Here is an 8,544-nt window from a genome sequence, read left to right as displayed (position 1 = left end):
ACGCACGCGCACACCTACCGCCCACTGGGCTTCTGGACGTTGTAGTCCTTCCCCGCTTCCTCTGCCTACACTTTCCACCTCTGTTTATTGCTGGGCTTTGGGCGAGCGCTGGATTGGCTCGCGGTCTGCGCGCCCAAGGGGCTCATTTGTTCGCGGATGCTTGTTTCATATGTACCTTGAAGCCGCCTGGGCGGTTCTGTTGCTGCATTTCAGCCCATTTTTGGCGCCATTCTCCATTTCTAAGGGATTTAAGATAGAGCGTTATCAAAATATGGGGTTCTGCCCGCTTGAGCTTGAATAAGAATAATGGCTCCTGCCCCTCTCAGCTGCTATTCATTGAGTCGTGGTAATGGAATTATATCTCTTAACTACAGGGGATGCTTGCTCAGTTTCGTTATCCCCACCCTAAGTTTTGCCTTTGCTTTGATCAGCCCTGCTTTGACATTTCATCGCATAGCATTGCTTTTGACGCCCCTTTATCTTAACAGGTGTGACAGCACTCGGGATATTAAATTAATATGGATTTGCAATATGCACGTTTACTGAAACAAACTGCTATTTATTTATTTATTTATTTATTTTATTTATTTGATTTGCCAATTGTTTACAAGATAATAAGTATAAGTGTATACATAGTTGTGAATACATGAAATGGGTACATATAAGAAAAATAAATGATAAAGGATTTTTATGAGAAATGATCTGGCCAATTAACATGAATTGTGTAAACTGGAGCAAAGTGCTCTTAAAAATTCCTGAATATGGACAAACTCGTGGAAACTTCATAAAATTTAGCCTGAAAAAATTAGCAGTTATTCCCAAAATGCTTTATTGTTGCTTTCCTCACATTAATTGTGAGCAGCAAATCACTACTATTTTTCTTTAGAGAGTATTTGGAAACCACCTGAGAGATGCAGTGCTTGTATTGTTGGTTTGATGCTGCATTGTTACAGCATTTTGTTTTTAAGGACAGAAATTTGAGGGGCAACTGAATTACTAGGCAAGTGTGCTCTGCAGGAAGATAAATTTATAAAAGCTCATCCTATTAAATTCTTGCTAATTGCCGAAGCTGGTGGCATCCAGTGTTTAAAGAGAATAAAGGCAATCTAGGGCATATCTCATTGTTAATTTTGTTTGGTTCCAGACAGTGGCCTTAGCAGGTGACACTTGGAAATTCCTAGGTTGTAGGGTAGACCAAACAGTAGGAAAAAAATCTGTCAAAATAACTTTAGACTTTTGTCAAGAGAACAAGTCAAACTCAACTCAAGGGAATAGTCACTTTTTAAACAAACCTGAAGTTTGACTTCACACAGTGCATCTTAGGAATTATAGTTTAATGAGCAATCAATCAGAATAGAGCTGGAAGGGACCTTGGAGGTCTTCTAGTCCAACCCCCTCCCCCCCTCAAGCAGGAGACCCAGATTGTTAACTTGCTAACAGAGCTTTGATCCACACTCCCCCCAGAAACAGTGCCAGATTGTAGGAGGTTACTGATATTAAATGCAGGGAACACAGGGATGATCTTGGAGAAACTGCTTGGATCCATTTAAAAACATTATTTTACTGTAGGTAGGACAATTAGAAACAAACTCATACTACTTCTGCCTTAACTGCCTTGAGTTAAGGAGGAGGAGGGTAGAGAAAACACAGGGTTTCAAGATTCTTGTTACTATAGCTAATATAAGAGTTGTGATCATTCTTGTGGAATCTGTTTTCTGACTTGGCTTCTCTTTTTTTTTTTAAAAAAAAAGTTTTTATTGGTTTTTAAAACAAACATAAACAAACAAAACATAAAAACATCAAGCCATCTTGAAGGACTGCAGACACATGCTTAACATCCGGGCAATTTGCAATACTGAGTGCTTAGATGTACAGTGATACTCAATATGGTCATTTGGGAAGAGTACCTTCATGTCAATTTTGACTCCTGGTGACTGCAGTTTTCTTGGCAAAGTTTTTTGGGAATGCCCTCGTCTACTTCCTAGAGCCAAGAGAAAGTGACTAGCCCAAAATCACCCAGCTGGCTGGTGCCTAAGGTGGGATTTGAACTTTTAGTGTCTCACTTTCTATAGCCTAGTCACTAGACTAGTGCCTTACACCAAACTAGCTTTCAATATCACCAACAGCAAATTCTTAGATATTGAGTTTTAAGGATTTATCTCAGTCTAATGCCAATATAGTAAATTATTCAGACTTAAGGTGTTGGTATCTTATTGCAGATAACCAACTTGGAATGTACAAGGGATGGGAAATACTTACTGAAGTTGAGGTCTACAAATTTGACTGAGAAAAATTGTTATAGTTAATACTGCTTGAGGCTTTTTCTCACCATTGAGTGCTATTTCTACCATCCTTGAATCTGCAGTAAACTATACTGACAAGAACCTGGCTACTGTTGATTTGTATATATCAATTGCTTCTCTTCTCAGTCATTATCCAGTCATTTGACTTCCCTACAGGATGAGTGCAAAAGCTTAGCAATTTTATACACCATGAAACTGCTGCTGAATGATATTGAAATAGATAATGTTTCTTTGAAGGATGCTTTCTTATGGTCTAGGGACAGGGATAGATAGATAGATAGATAGATAGATAGATAGATAGATAGATAGATAGATAGATAGATAGATAGATAGATAGATAGATAAAGCCATGACATGTTTATGCTATGAAGAGGTGCAAGCAGGGAGACTTTGTTGGGTAGCTATTGTTATCCTTTATTTTGTCAAACAGACAGAAGAAAGGATAGAACAGATAGGTTATTGCTGAGAAATACAGGCAGTCTTCAACACAACTATTCATTTAGCAACCATTCAAAGTTACAACAGCAGAGCAAGAAGTGACTTATGACTGGTCCTCACACTTATGATTATCACAGCATCTCCATAGTCACACAATCAAAATTTGAGTGCGTGGCATGTAGCAGTTGCAGTGTTCTGGGATCAAATGATTGCCATTTGTAACCTTCCCAGCTGGCTTCCAAAAAGCAAAGTCAAGAGGGGAAGCTGGATTTATTTAACGACTGCAGTGATTCAATTAACTATGGCAAAAAATGTCATAAAATCAGGCACAACTTAACAACTACTTTGCTTAACAGTGGAAATTCTTCTCCCAATTGTTATAAGTCAAGGACTATCTATAGAAGATCAATGAGACAGATTTAGGGAGAATATTTAGAAACTTTTTTTTCTTTCTTTCTTTGATACTATTTTTATAAAATTTTATTAAGATAGACTTGGTATGACTTTATGATTTGTTATAAAATAAATTAAGTAAATTATAGTTATCTCGTTAAAGTATGAATTAATAAAATTATAGTCAAATGATTGTTTAATAATGATATCAGGCTATATAATTGTTGATTGATGATATGAGTTATTATTTAATACAATTACAATGGAGACCAAGAAATGGATGCACAAAAAAAAGTGGTAAACCAACCGATACACTGTCTGTAAATTTATGAAGGAGGATGATGCTTTTATGTTTTATGTGCTTTTGTTTGTTGTTAAAATCAATAAAACTTTTTGTTCAAAGAGACAGATTTAGGGAGACTGACCCAAATGGAAAATATTTCCTTTAATGAGGAATACTGACTTATTCATAGAAGGTAACTTTGTCATTGGAATTATATGCATGAGTTGATAAACTATTTCATTATTATGTTTTAGATCAGACATTCTAATTTACCTCCACAGCTACCAGCTAAGGCACATTCTAAGGCAGGATAGAGGGATAAAACATACAGCAAGTTTTGAATTACAACACCATTGAACTGATTCTTTCCTACTTTTGCTCAGCAGTTTTTTTAATCACACTTGAGAACATATTTAAAATTAGATAAAGAAAATAATGCCAACAATGAACCAAATGACAGCATATGTACATTTACTTCCGAGTTATTCATGAGGTATTCCCAAATAACATTTTCAATTTTTGCAAGAACATCAAATATTTTCACACAATTAGATCAATGTATTATCTCATTTTTTTGCAAAATCATGGTACTTATATATATACAGATGAAAATGAGATATATCAAGAAAGCTTTGAATATATATTTGAATAGTACAAAGAATCAAGAGCTAAAAGCGAGTTAACAGAAGAAGAACCAATATTCTTTTCATATATCCCTAAACTCTCAGAAATAATGAGGTATAGAACAGTCTTTTTCAACATGTGCCCATCAGATGTATTGGACTACATCTCTCATTGTCTGCAGTCAATCTGGCACACTGACTGAGGAAAACCAGAGTAGTCCTGGAGGATATTAGATGGGAGAAAGTTATATTTTCTAGTCTTACACTTCAGGGTTTTTTTGTCCAATAGCACTGGCTGGGGAAAATCCAAGTATGTGTATTGTACAACAAAATGTGTAGATAACAAAACCTGCATGAATAAAAAAACTTATAAGGCAGTTTTTTATGTTTAAGCGTAGAGTATAACCATACCCATTACTTTCTTCACATCTAAACAAAGAGTTCCAGCACAATATCATGAAGGTGTCAGAAAAAAACATCGTACTCTTTTTTCCCTCATTTTGGCCTTATTGCACAACAATCTGCCCTGAAAGTATATAAATGAAGAAAATTTATAGACCCCAAACATTGTTAGATTTTCATCTATCATATCGCGAGAGGGAGAGTATTCTAATTAGTAGGTTGCAAGAAGCCAACTCTTAGCTGTAATCTTATCACCAATCTAAACTATCTAAATATCATTGATTTGGATCTCTTGAAAATATTCCTTTTAATGAGGAATACTGACTTATTCATTGAAGGTAACTTTGTTATTGGAATTATATGTCCTTGCTTGAAAAGATGGATGTGAAAAAAGAGATGACCACCAACAAGGTAGATGGTCTCAATTACTGAAGAATGAACCATTAACAGGGTCAACCTGGAGACAGATTATCTGAAGATCTATGTAGTTGCTGAGAGATGATATTGATTTGAGGGCACAAATCACATTATGACATGGAAATTGATAGGATCTACCTTTCTCAAGACCTTCATCAGAATATAGTTCTTAAAATTATTTTTCTAAGAAGACTATGCAGTTAAAAACTCCAGGATCAACAAAGGTGGTGTTGTGTATATTATACTTTACCTCCTAGAGTTTAATTATAGTGCTGAGTTGCACACAGCTTCTCTTGTAAGTGTGTAAGGTTGATTCATAACAATGTACAGAAGAGATTATAGCTAGTCTTAGCAACTCACCAAATGTAAACATTAGTACTTAATATTAATATATACATACTACTACTAAGCAACATAAAAGTGCATTGCCTATGACTTTTAAAAGAATAGAGTGTGTATGCGAGAAAAATAACTGAAATATTTACCAAACGTGAGATCAGTAAAAAAGGCAAACTCCTAAGTTGATCTCTTGAGAACTTCTCACAACTGCCCAACTGTCAAAACAACAGAATCTTGGAATACCCAGGAGAAGCCTTCTAGGTTGCTTAAAGGTAAGCCACCTTGCATGCCAATAGCACCGATGTCTAGCCAAGATACACTTATTTTTGTTCATATGCTTACAAGTAACAGTGAAATCTTCTCAATATGCTTGAAAGATTGTAGGAAGAAAATAGAGCTCACATCAAATTAGAAAATATGAAACACCTCTTTTCCTGTGGTCATAGCACTTCGTATAAGAATATTAATACTAATGGATACAGAGTTTCTTATGTTGAATTTAAATACTTGTTCTAGAATTCTGCAGTCTCCAAAAGGACGTATTGAAGTAGCCAAAAGCTTGAGAAACATCAGACAATTTTAAAGAGGCAGCTGTATCGTAGTCACTCTCTTATCATGTATGGGAATCCTTCCATTGTAAAAGTTAGTATGCCACCTCTAGTATATGTGGGACAACATTCTCCTGCTTCAATCTTGATTCATCTGGAATGCATCATTAATGGCATACTTCAAAGAGCCCCAGGAAATATGAGAGAGGCAACAGACTTCTTATGTTTACAGAAGAGATAAATTTCCAGAATTTAGACATGCAAATAGAAAACCATCTGATGTTTCAGTTATTTGCAAGTGTTCATTAAGAAAATGGGCTTAAACACTTGTTTAGTTCTGTTTTAGAAACAGCTTTAATTACTTCAAAATCGTATTTCTGGGTCAGCATTTTGCACAAAGGAAAGTAAAGAGGGCAGGCATTATCTGTTAAGCTTCTGAATGGCCTTGTGCAGTAAGCACTGTTGTGAAGCTTCAGAATGGTAGTAGGTTATTTGGCCAATACTTTGCTGAGTTTCTGGCTTTTCTTTTCCTTCCTTACCAAGCAGTTTCACTTTAGATTTGTAAGAACTATCAGGATAAAACATCAGTACATATAAAAATCTACCAAAATATATTTTTATTTTGGGTCTGAATGAAATGGTACATCTTTTAAAGAGGACAGTTTTGAGCTGAAATCACAAATTGTACCTTTTTCCACTATCCTCCTCCTCCAACTATATAGTTACTTTGGGTGGACATATGCATTATTTACTTGGGAGGATTTTTTGTTTTTTCTGCTTTTGGTGCACTGAGATACATAAACATCTTCTGCCTGACAACAGACTTTAAGGTCAGCTGAAGCAAGGAAGCAAGAACATACTGATGTATTTCTTCAGTAAGGAAGTCACATCTAGCAATATTTTATTATAAAAATTTGCAAAGCCACAGGGAAATTTCACCTCCGTCAGTTATCTGCTTGGATTCCAGTGTCCACAGAGCAGACACAAGTGATCAAAGCGTTCCTGGATTTAGAATTCTATCTTTTATACATGCAAGGATGTGAGATCCACCAGACATTTTCCTCGCAGATCTCTGCATCATTTATTACACAGGTCCCAACTTCCTATGTTAGAAAATAATTTTCCTCTTTACAATTTTTCTGTTACTTTTCTCCTGCTCCTTAGTTTTGATCAATAATTCAGCCTGATGAAAACTGTGGAATTTGGAACATTGTCCTTAGCTACATGACATTTTGATTGTTTTAGCAAAGTTACCAACTATAGCAAAGGCTCAAAGTTACCAACTATAGTTTATTGTTTTTTACCTTCTGATTAACTTCATCTGGGCACTTCCACAGCACTTTATCCCACCCCAGAGTTACTGCCACATATAGAAACAAAATCTAACTCCACAGAAAAAGGAAATAAAACAAATTCCTACAGCCTGCATCCATAATGTCTTTTGGTACAAATACAGTTTTGGTGTGCATGTTTCTGGTCGTATGCAAAAACAGGAGATGCTTGAAGAGGAAAAAAGATTGTAAAGGTTACCCAGCCATCTAACAATATTCCTCTATCCATTTGAGTGGGAAGGTAAAATGCTAGCATTCTGATAATTTTGCAATTAAGTGCTTTTTCTTATAACTGTATCCATGGGATGGGGAAAGGCAGAGATATGTTTAAACAATGCATACAGGAACAGACATGACTCAGGAACAAGTTCTGAAGGAAGGGGGAGGTGAGGGAAAGGAGAAGAGAATAATGGCTAGTTTGATCCAGGAGAAAGGGTGAGGCAAGCATTCCCATTAATGGAAAAATAGACTACTGAGAAGAGCTGTACCGTGTATGGTTTCCAGTAAATCAGAACATGGAGATCCCAATATTTTGTCAAAAATCAAGGACTTAGAATCCACTTAAATCTCCCTACTACCTGCACTCAATATAGGCCTTAAGGCATCTTTGAACAAACTGAATTAATTATGTTGGACTAGGTACTTTGAAGTTGGTTCTTGCTTGTTATTAAAATGATACTTAATACTGTTAAATTAATGCAATATTTAGATAGCAGCAGAGCCCATACATTGGAGATATTCACCCTAGAGATACAAACCACATAACACCACATTTTGTAATGAGACAAAGATTAGATGTCTGGAAGGCCCGTAAATGACTATACGATGATCTACTAGGAAGCTACAGTCTGGCAATTTTGAAACATGATTTCAAAGCATATTATGGTACCTGAATACCTTGTCCCAGGCTTCTTAAATGTTGCTTCATCTCTGAGGATGCAAGTTGTGCTGACAAGGTTTACTTTGCAGTGATATGGGTGATTTTTATTCAAATATCTGAAATTTGAATGTTCTATTTGTTAGGTGTTCTGTTCCCATGATTTTGAATTCAATTATTACATTGGTGTTAAATGCTATCTGAAAACTACTTTTGGCTTTAAGTGATTTAAACGTTTTCCATAGCATGGGAAATACATAAAACCAGTTGTGCTATTAACAGGAAAATACATTATTGTAGCCTGAACTCCCTCTCAGACAACTTTATAAATGGCTTATCAATAGCTTTTAATTCAAATATTCTTTTAATTTTTATCATAACACATAGTATTCCTTGTTATAACAGCAGTTTTTATCCTGTAGTCCACAGCATGGTATTACCAGATCCTAATTTAAATTAGTCTGCTGATTTATTTAAAGAATTGTGGTCAGAGAGATCTTTGGAAAATATAAAATGCTTCGAGTTTGCTTCATTATTCGAGTTTGATTCATTATATGTTCCCAAATATATAGGGGCTTCACAACATGGTT

This window comes from Notechis scutatus, chromosome 2 (assembly GCF_049901735.1).
Source record: "Notechis scutatus isolate UNSWTSFEM ecotype Mainland chromosome 2, rNotScu1.2, whole genome shotgun sequence".
Taxonomy (NCBI): Eukaryota; Metazoa; Chordata; class Lepidosauria; order Squamata; family Elapidae; genus Notechis; species Notechis scutatus.
The sequence above is the reverse complement of the archived record's forward strand: the minus strand, read 5'-3'. Positions refer to the sequence as shown.